The 9,337-nt window shown below is 39.2% G+C and overlaps 1 protein-coding gene and 1 long non-coding RNA gene across 20 annotated transcripts in view; one reads left to right on the top strand and one right to left on the bottom strand.

Moving 5' to 3' along the window:
• LOC310899490 overlaps window positions 1-1,102 on the bottom strand; it is a 23,720-nt gene extending 22,618 nt beyond the window's left edge. Inside the window, exon 1 of the long non-coding RNA XR_014584335.1 lies at window positions 605-1,102. This is a non-coding gene — a long non-coding RNA (uncharacterized lncRNA). The remainder of the gene's footprint in view (window positions 1-604) is intronic.
• LOC310899483 (uncharacterized protein) overlaps window positions 1-9,337 on the top strand; it is a 154,559-nt gene that overhangs the window by 115,510 nt on the left and 29,712 nt on the right. The window contains exon 5 of one of the 19 annotated variants that reach the window (XR_014584319.1): window positions 1,093-9,337. The exons of the other annotated variants lie outside the window; for them this stretch is intronic. The gene's annotated coding sequence lies outside the window, so the exon portion shown is untranslated. The remainder of the gene's footprint in view (window positions 1-1,092) is intronic. 19 annotated transcript variants of the gene reach the window in all.

Genomic DNA, 9,337 nt, shown 5'->3' with positions numbered 1-9,337 from the left:
AATAAGACTGCAGAGTAAACATGAGCTCCAATTTGACACTAGTTGTCCTGACGCATTTTGACAGTCCTCATCCTCCCTGACTGGCTTATTCAGTCAGCATTATTTTTGAAAGGACTTCTTTAAAGATCCCGGTAATTGCAACCTTGTCCTTGAAAATAGCTAGCTAAAATAAACCCACGCATGACACAAGAACAATAATTTCTCTCTCTCTCTCTCTCTCTCTATATATATATGTAGATATATATATATATATATATATATTTGTTCAAAGGGAGATTAGCACTACCTCCATGTATGCAGGCAAGATTCTTTACAGGTTTGAAATTTTTAAAACTGCAGTTAATGTTAAACAACTAGCAGTGCTGATAACATTATCATTATTCCTATTGTTTAATACTCACTTTATCACACAAGCAATAGCCATTGTGTTCAGGATTGCACAGAGATAGTACAGAAAGATTGTCAAAAGAGAACTGTACAGGGATGAAAGGGGAAAAAAAAAGGTGGGGAAGAAAGGGAAGAAGAGTATGCACAGCATTTATAATATTTCCAGTCTGCAACACAATGGAGCCTATTCAAATGAAAATTATATGAAAACTCTTACACTGTGATAGAGAAAGGATCGGAGGTCAGATTTTGATGTCCCTAAATCAGAGTAAGAGTCTTGCAGCTCAGGGCTTTTCGCAGAAGTTGAGGGAAGCTTTTGTGGAATATAATCCTGCTCAGTGTGGAAGAGGGCAACTATGTTTAGCTGCCTGGTGGCTGCTTGACTCATCAACCTGTGAGCTTTGGTCTCCCACCAAATTGCATACTTGTGGGAGGGGAACACAGCTTGTATCTCAACAACTCCTCCAAGACAGCTGACAATGTTGTTGGGAAAATGCTCCCATTTCAAGCTTCAACAATTTTGACCATCTGATAAGTATGCATTTTCTCCCTCCTATTGTTGTCCAGTAAGCTGCTGGACTCTAGTGCTTGTCCTGGTTTCAGTTAGGACAGAGTTAATTTTCCTCCTAGTAGCTGGTAGGGTGCTATGTTTTGGATTAGGATGAGAAGAGCGCTGATAACATGCTGATGTTTTAATTGTTGCAGAGCAGTGCTTACACCAGGCCAAGGACTTTTCGGCTCCTCGCTCTGTCCTGCCATCGAGCAGGCTGGGGGTGCAGCAGGAGCTGGGAGGGGACAGACCCAGGACAGCTGACCCAAACTGGCCAAAGGGGTATTCCATACCATCTGGCGTCATGCTAAACAATATATAGGGGTGGCTGGCCGGGGTGGGGGGGCCGGCTGCTCGGGGATAGGCTGGGCATCGGTCAGCGGGTGGTGAGCAATTGCATTGTGCATCACTTGTTTTCTTACACATTATTATTATTAATACTATTATCATTATCACTATTATTATTACTATTGTTATTATTATATTCCTGTCTTAATAAACTGTCTTTATCTCAACTCACCGGCTTCACTTTCCCGTTTCTCTCCCCCATCCCAGAGAGGGAGGAGGGTGAGCCAACGACTGTGTGGTATTTAGCTGCCAGCCGGGTTAAACCACAACAGTGCTCCAGTTTATCATCTGTGTGAGAATGGATGCTGTGTTTGTGCAGACAGATAAGCACTGTAACAAATAACTGAGTACTTTCATAAAGGAATGGGCCCTTACCTATCTGCACAAAAGTGGTGGATGTTGGAACTGTGGTCAGCACTTCTTTGATCAAGTGCTGCCTCTCTTCACTAGGGGTTGAGTGAGGAACAACGTAGAATACAAGAGATGCATAGAGATACAAGAGGCTAGAGATACAAGAGGCAAACCTATTTTCCTTGAGTTTTTATTTGTTTATCCACATTTATAACCAATGAAGAGTAGAGGTCTGGTTATCACTCATTCAGTGAAGAATGCCCTGCTGAACAGGGAATTCTGTACTTCCATTTTTGACACAACTTCTCCTTCCCTAAACTAACTATGACGAAACAGAGTAATTTCTGGGAGTGAAGGACCTAGTCAAAAAATGCAGTGATATCAGGTATAGGCTGAGGGCAGACGCTCTCCTCCAGCTTACTGCTCTTTGTCGTCTGCAAAAATGTAAATATAATTGTAAGAATATATTCCAAATACACTTCAACCAGAATATTTAGTGATTAAATTCTGGAGCTAATTGGATTATTAAATCATCAGTGTAGAACATGCGATTCCAGTTCCAATTTGCAGGTTTGAGTAACTATTTTTAGAGGAAATAAATGAAAGAACTGTAAGTTGTCTTCCTAGACAACTTCCTAGTGGTGAGTTAACACGATTTTTGTTTCAGTAGAAGGCTCCTTCTTCTGCTTCTCCCAGAACAGAAGAAAGTAACCCACCTTACACACTCTCTGCATGCCCTCCAGCACGAACTGCCACGCCACTCCCTGGCTGACACACTGACATGAAGACACTATGGCTGTGATAATGGCATAAGCAGGCTATTGGGAAGGTTGGGAAGGGAGCTGTGGGATGCAGTGGAGGCCAATAAGCCTTTCTAGGTCATAAACAGGAGCTTGTGACCTGGTCTGAGCTGTGACACCCTTGTACAGAGCCAGAACAAAATGATGTCCCCTGTCTTTAAATTCTCAGCAGTCTAAATATTAGAAAATGAGGGAAAAAATGGCAAGAGGAGAGAGAGGGAGAGGGAGCCCGGAGGCTGCTGAGGAGCAATAATTGTGAGTATCTCATCACACAAGCTAACAGGCAGAGCCTGCCTCTCCGTGGCAGAGACCTGCTTCCTCTCCCCGGCACCTTCCAACACAAAGCTTTCCATTCAGTACCAGTGCTGAATGGAAAGCATGCTGCCACTGCTCTCTCCTTTAATAAATAAACACATCTATGCAATGTCACAACAAATTAGGAACTACTTATTTGTGTTCATTGAGCAAGATGGAATCAATAATCAGCAAGGAGCCAGCACTAGATTCATTAAGGCAGCTCTCAAGGTCTCAGCAATAGGAATGATAACTGACCCACTCCCTGGGTTTGCCTGGAAACTGGGTTAAACATTTCTCAGTTCAAGTGAAAATAATGGATAATACTCACTTTACATTACACCTTCTTACCATCTAAAACAGCTGTGGTTTCTTCTAAATAATACATGAAATGCTGCTCAGTGCCCCTCACCTGGTAACAGTACTGTGCAGCCTTGTGGAAAGAAACTGAAATAAAAGCAGAGCAACACTCCTTATCTACTTAGTCTTTCATGCTTCTTTTTGCCTGTCTGAAGTACATCAGTCCATATAAATAGACTCACTATTAATTGAAACCTCTATATCTTATTTGGCCAACTGCACATTAGAAATTCAAAACTTTGCAAAGCAGATCTATTTTCCTTTCTTTTGATTAGCAATTGTATAACACCAGAGCTTAATATTTATTAGAAATGGCCGATCAATCTTCCAGGTCTGCAGTCCTATGAATGTGTCATATATTAACAGGAAGAGTAATAAAAGTCAAACACAGTACCAGATGTGAAATATGGCAGTCCTGAGAAATGATAAAGGATAGATTTTTTCACTTTATTATTATTATTATTATTATATATATTTTTACTGGGGAAGCCACAAAACAGTCAAAGGATCTGCTGCCTTGTCACTGTTTGAGCTCTTAACTGGGGAATAAATCTCATCCCAAATATTTTTCAGTCCATGGCCTCGTAAGTATGAACTTGCCAACCTCATTCATAGTGCAGCTACACTGACATCAACACTGTCACAATGATAAGGTTGTTTGTGTATATGCTGAAGGACTGGAACTTTAAAAGCTGAAACAATAAATTATTTCACAGCCTACAGTGATCTGCATTCATGATTATATTTTATACCTGGGAAACAAAAGCAGAGATCACTTTGGGCCTTCATTGATGGGTATTTATGAAGTTGCTTCCTTTATGCATGCAAGCGCAGCATGTTTGCTTGCATAGTGCTGAAGAGTAATCACATAATTCCTGTTTTGGGGGCTTCAGACCCAGATGCCCAAGGTTATTGAACTCAAGACTTGGGCATGAGCATGTGGGCACTGATTGAATGTGATCAAGTTACTGGATTTTAATAAATTGTCACCTAAAATCATTTTCGTAAGCCATTTGGTTGACTCTGTGTGATCACAGTACTGTGCTGTAAGGGATGTGTGGGCATGTATGTGTGATGTATGTATAGCTGAGTACACTCAAGGAAAACTAAATTGTGATTTATTTAATTCCTATCTAGTCCATTAAATGCAGAGCCATCGTTCTTTGCTGTTGATTATAAGATCTTGGTTGGTTTTTAATATCTGACAACTTCTTGATGTCCTATTGACAGGAGTATCGTTCTCTGTTGCCTAGAAATGAAATCCCAGAGGTAATCATCACCTTTAGTAATAATTGATGGACATTTGTTTGCAATTTTAGAAGAGTAACTAAAGATACAAAACGTGTTCTGTAGATGGAATTCCCCTTTGGTTATCACATTAATTTAAAAAATGATTATAAAATTAATCAAGTTTTATATTACTATCTCATTAAGTTTTAGTAATAAAAGGAGATGAAGAAGGTGCTCAGCAGAAATGTGAGTACTTTTCTGGAAAGGTAATAATCCATCTGTCCTTGAAGTGTTGTTCCTAGTAAAAAAAATAATCTGAATACAATAACTGTAGCTATGGAGTGTCAATTGTTTTCTAAATTGTCCAAGACTTTTTTTTTCTGCAGTTTAGCTGTAGAAGTACATTTTAAACAACATTAGTGGAATGCAGCAAACAAAAAGTTTTGTTTTAAGCATATAAATTATTTCATTACAGTTTTGCAGATGTTAAAAATTAACCATGGAAGGCTGTGAAGTCAGATGGATGGAACACTTGAAAGAGTAAAGAAACCTGAGCTGTAGCCCCAGCAATTTACCACTGACTGACTCACTTAATCTTCATGTAAAGCCTGAGGAAATAGCTCTTGATTTCAGGAGCTATTACCTGAAGCTTCCACATTCTTCCCTCTGGTTTGAAACAGGCAAAAAACCAAGCATTATTGTCTAGGAACAATGCTCAGATGCATGTCTCGTCTTTTATTCCATAGTGGCACCTGAAAACCATAGGCCTAACTACTAGGCCCAGCTTCACTGATCCTGAAAGCAAGAAGTGTAGTGGGGAACGCAGCAGGGGTTCACTGACAGGTCACAGTGAAGGCTGTGGACAATGGAGGGCTAGGAAGAATTGCGTATCTGAGGCAGCATGAAACTTGTTATTTTGAGAGAGGTATGTTGATTCGTTTTGCTAGAATCCGTCCAACAGGCCCAGCAGAAAGGGTTCCCGAAGAGGCACATACTGAAATAATAGAAAAGATACTTGAAATGCCAAAAGTCACCTGGCAGTGTGTACTCGGAGATCTCTCCTGGTAGGTAGCTCCCTTTAGGGATCCCATGCCTTGGAGTGGGAAGGTGCTTACTCTGCACATTACTCTTTGCCCATCAATTGTAGCCACCATGCTAAAGAGAAAGATTTTCCAGAAAGAAAGTATAGTGATCCTTCATGGCGGCCTTCACGGCTACACCTCCTGAGCAGTTAACAGTAAGCTCAAGAGTACCAGTATTCTGTTCGAAGTTTAGCTAAAAGGTTCATAGCTCCTGCAGCTGTCTGGTGCATCCTACTGGAGACCCTCTGGTAGCTTCAGATAACTTCAGAAGTAGGACATTTTGTATTAAATGAAAAGTGAAAACGAATGACCCAGTCAGAGCAGTGTCCCTAGCGTTGTTTAATTTCACATGCAAATTCAGGGGGACTGGAATTATGCGATGGTTACGGTCCCTTCAAACACTAGCCATTCTATATTTCAATGATTTTGAATTCTGTGTGTGGAGTTTTACCTCACAGTCCATGCATTTGTGGCACATACTCAATGCCTAATTGTCCTAGATTTCTATCAGTCCTATACCAACTGGACTACCAGATATCTGAAAAGTCCAGGCCAGTACTCCACAAGGATTGTAGGAGGATTATTGTTTAATATTAAAGCCCTATTGTTTAATATTAAAGCCCTGTAGTACTTCTCGGCAAAGCTCCACTCTGCAATGTGCTTTGGTAGCGTCTGGAAGCAGCAAAATTCATGCTTTGCGCACTTCTCTGTTACACAAATAAATCCAGCAAACACCTGGGGAGTCTGACACTTGTTCTCTCATGGGAAAATTGACAAGCAGATCAAAAAAGGGGACGTATAAACATGTTCTGCTAATGCAGAGCCAAGGTATAAAACTAACATTTGTGTTATTCCTTTCTTGTTTTTTGAAAATATTTGTGAAAAAGGAGAAAAACTAGTTTGTCTACTCTGTGAAAAATCACAGTGATGATAGATAAAAGGACAGGTAACATTCCAAGGGTAGAATTAACAATGGCAAAAATGGAAGAACTAGTCCAGGGAAATAAATGTGGTTTTTTTCCTTCAATATGATACAAACTTGTTGAAACTAAAAATCCTTGTGAATTTGTAAAAATAAAAATTTATTTGTAAAAATGTATTTGTAAAAAAAAAAAATTTAACTTGTCCAAATCATTTTAATACGTTCTTCAATGTTTTGCACTAATTTCCAAATTCTATAATTCATTTAGCATTTAGCATTTCAAGCTTTACAAATTTTCAAATACATATTATTGTGACACACATTATCAAGTATTATCAAACGTTATCTACGCATTTTAACATAGATTGATAATCAATATAAATTGATTAAAGAGGCAGTTTATCATTGTTAATGGAATCCTGAGGGGTGGAAAGCAGGGCTTGTGCCCAGTATGTCTTGCCATGGTGGATGTTTGGCATGGCCCAGGGGTCCATCATGGCCAGGATGGGTCAATTAACCCCCGCATTCATTTTGTTGCACATGCTGGAGGGAAGAGCCATGTGAAACTGAGAGCTCCTCTGAGTCCTGGGTCATCATTTCTGTGGGGTTTAGTACACAGTTTGCTCAAAAAGGGACCTTGAGTTATCATGCTGGGCAGGTAAGCAACCTATTTCGGAAGACAGCATTTTCAGCAGACAACATCAAAGAAATGGGACAAAGACACTGGACCAGGTGGTTGTTGGTGAAACAGCACTTTTACAGAACGCTTTTATCAGTGCATAATGAAACAGTACCAAATAGTACTCCACTTTGAGCCTGACAGCTGTTTTATTATTTTTATTTATTTGTTTGTTTTTATTTCACTTTTTTTTTCTCCCTGTGACATTCCAACAGACTGGTTTCAAAGAAAAGCATCTGTTACCTTTGGTGCAGAGCTGGAGAGAAGTGAAGTGACTGCTATTCTCTGCTTTTGGTATAGATTTTCGTTAGTTTATTTGCCACTTTTATGAGTCTCAATAAAGGGCTTTCCACATCCCAGCTGCTCATGAATTTTCTATTTCTTCTGCTGGGAGAATAATTGAAATAAAATAAACCTACAATTTCAGCCTGACTGCAGAGGAAAATACACCGCAGAATTAGGATCTGCAGTCTCATGTAATGCCTGATGGTTTGCAATATCATTTTTCATTGTGAAGATTTTCATTGGGAAGATGCTGAAATGTTGGCGGGCCTGCCCAAAGTGAGGCCATTAAAACATTTTTATTTTATCAGATGAAGTTAACATACCAGCAGCAGCAAAAATTTCTATTTCTTTAAGTTGCAAGGAGAATAAGAAGATAGAAAAAGAAACAAGAAAAAACAACTGTGACATTTTCATTTCATTTTTGTCGTGTTTTTTTTTCACGTGTCAAATACTTCACTCAGAATGAAAGTAAAAATATCAAATTGCTTCAGTTTTCCATGTAGAAACTGAAATGTACTTTTTATTTGAAATGCCTTTTACCTATACACAGAGAATTGTTAGCTGTGCTCTGGGTTTCACCTAGCTAATCAACTGTTGGCACTCATAACTCTGAGTGTAAAGTTTTTGTGGCAGGAAAATATCATTTATACAGCACCTTGCACAACAGAGACTGTTCTCTATGCCTGGAATTGCTGAATGTGACAGCGAAAAAAAGAGTATAAATGTTAAAGTTGTTCACAGGAGATGTGTGAAGTATAGAACCTCATGAAAAGGGTATTACATCCTGACTCTGTTGTGTTCAGCTTTTTTGTCTTTCTCTCCCTCCCCACCCCTTCTCATTCCCCCCAGTCCCCTTCAGTGCAGTTTACATCCAGGAAAACATTTTGGTCTCTTTAGCTGATTCTTAGCCCTACTTGCTGTCCTAATCATGCCCTCCAGCAAGGAATATCAGGAAAAATTTGCCTATCAAGTTTCATTTTATCTTTTTGTACCTAAATTTCTTCTTATGAGAAGATCCTAGTGTCTGAGGCCAGAGTGAGCCCTGAAATATTATGAAATCTCATCAAGATTGGTAGATAAAAGTCTAAGTAGACAGACAGAGCAAGCTTTTTAAATTTTAGATAGGAGAATAGTTCCTTTCATCTGCAAAGTTAGAAGAAATACTAGATTTTCAGATAAGAAGACAGACTTTTTTTTAAAAAAATACTTCTGTTAGAAGAGGGGAGAAGTAGACTAACCTTGCTGAAATTAATATTTTTCTAGTGATTAATTTTCCCTCATATTGAAATGACCTACAACAAGCTTTTGTTATTTTCAGGTAAAATGTTTGGATCTCAGGTTCTGGAATATTTAACTATGAATAATTTCCAGATCAAGTTCTGATCTGTTTTGACTAGTACAGGCAGCCTTAAACTTACCATCAAGATACAAATGAACAAACATTTCATTAAATATGAAGTGGTTTATGACAATACCTGTTCTCCCAAAATGGAACCACCTGAGCTTTTCTAATAGCTGGTGACATCCATTAGTGGTTCTCTCTGAAATTGAAAACATCTTCCATCTGTTCATAGACATTCATTACAAAGTAGTTAAGAGTCTGTGGGATCACAAAAGCACATTTTTGCAAATTACAAAGAATCAAAATGAGTTACTGAAGAAGCAGTAAGACTTTGTAGTAAGCAACTTTTTTTTTCAACTTTTTTTACTTTTCTCAGACACTGAAGACATGCCCTTAGTTGAAACCTGTTTGGCCTGTGCCCTTTCAGATCATGACATTTTGAAACTGTGTGCTATACATACTCTAGGAAGGTCCGACCCTGCTCTGCCAGCCTGTCAGGTTATGCTTCTCTAACAAAGGGCAGAAAGCAGTTTTACTCTTTGGCAGATATCATCACCAAGTTGAAGTGATTAAGAGAGATCAAAATGCAAGTAGGGCACATGCTAGGTGCGTGGTACTGGAGGGCTCCCTGCCCAGTGACAGCAGTCTCAGCCAACTGGAATAAGAACGTGTATAGTGATGAATTGACTACCTGCTCTTACCTTGGA

The sequence above is a fragment of the Anser anser genome (genome assembly GCF_964211835.1).
Source record: "Anser anser genome assembly, chromosome: 4".
Lineage (NCBI taxonomy): Eukaryota > Metazoa > Chordata > Aves > Anseriformes > Anatidae > Anser > Anser anser.
Note: the sequence above shows the minus strand (reverse complement) of the source record. Positions and strands in the feature narration are given on the sequence as shown.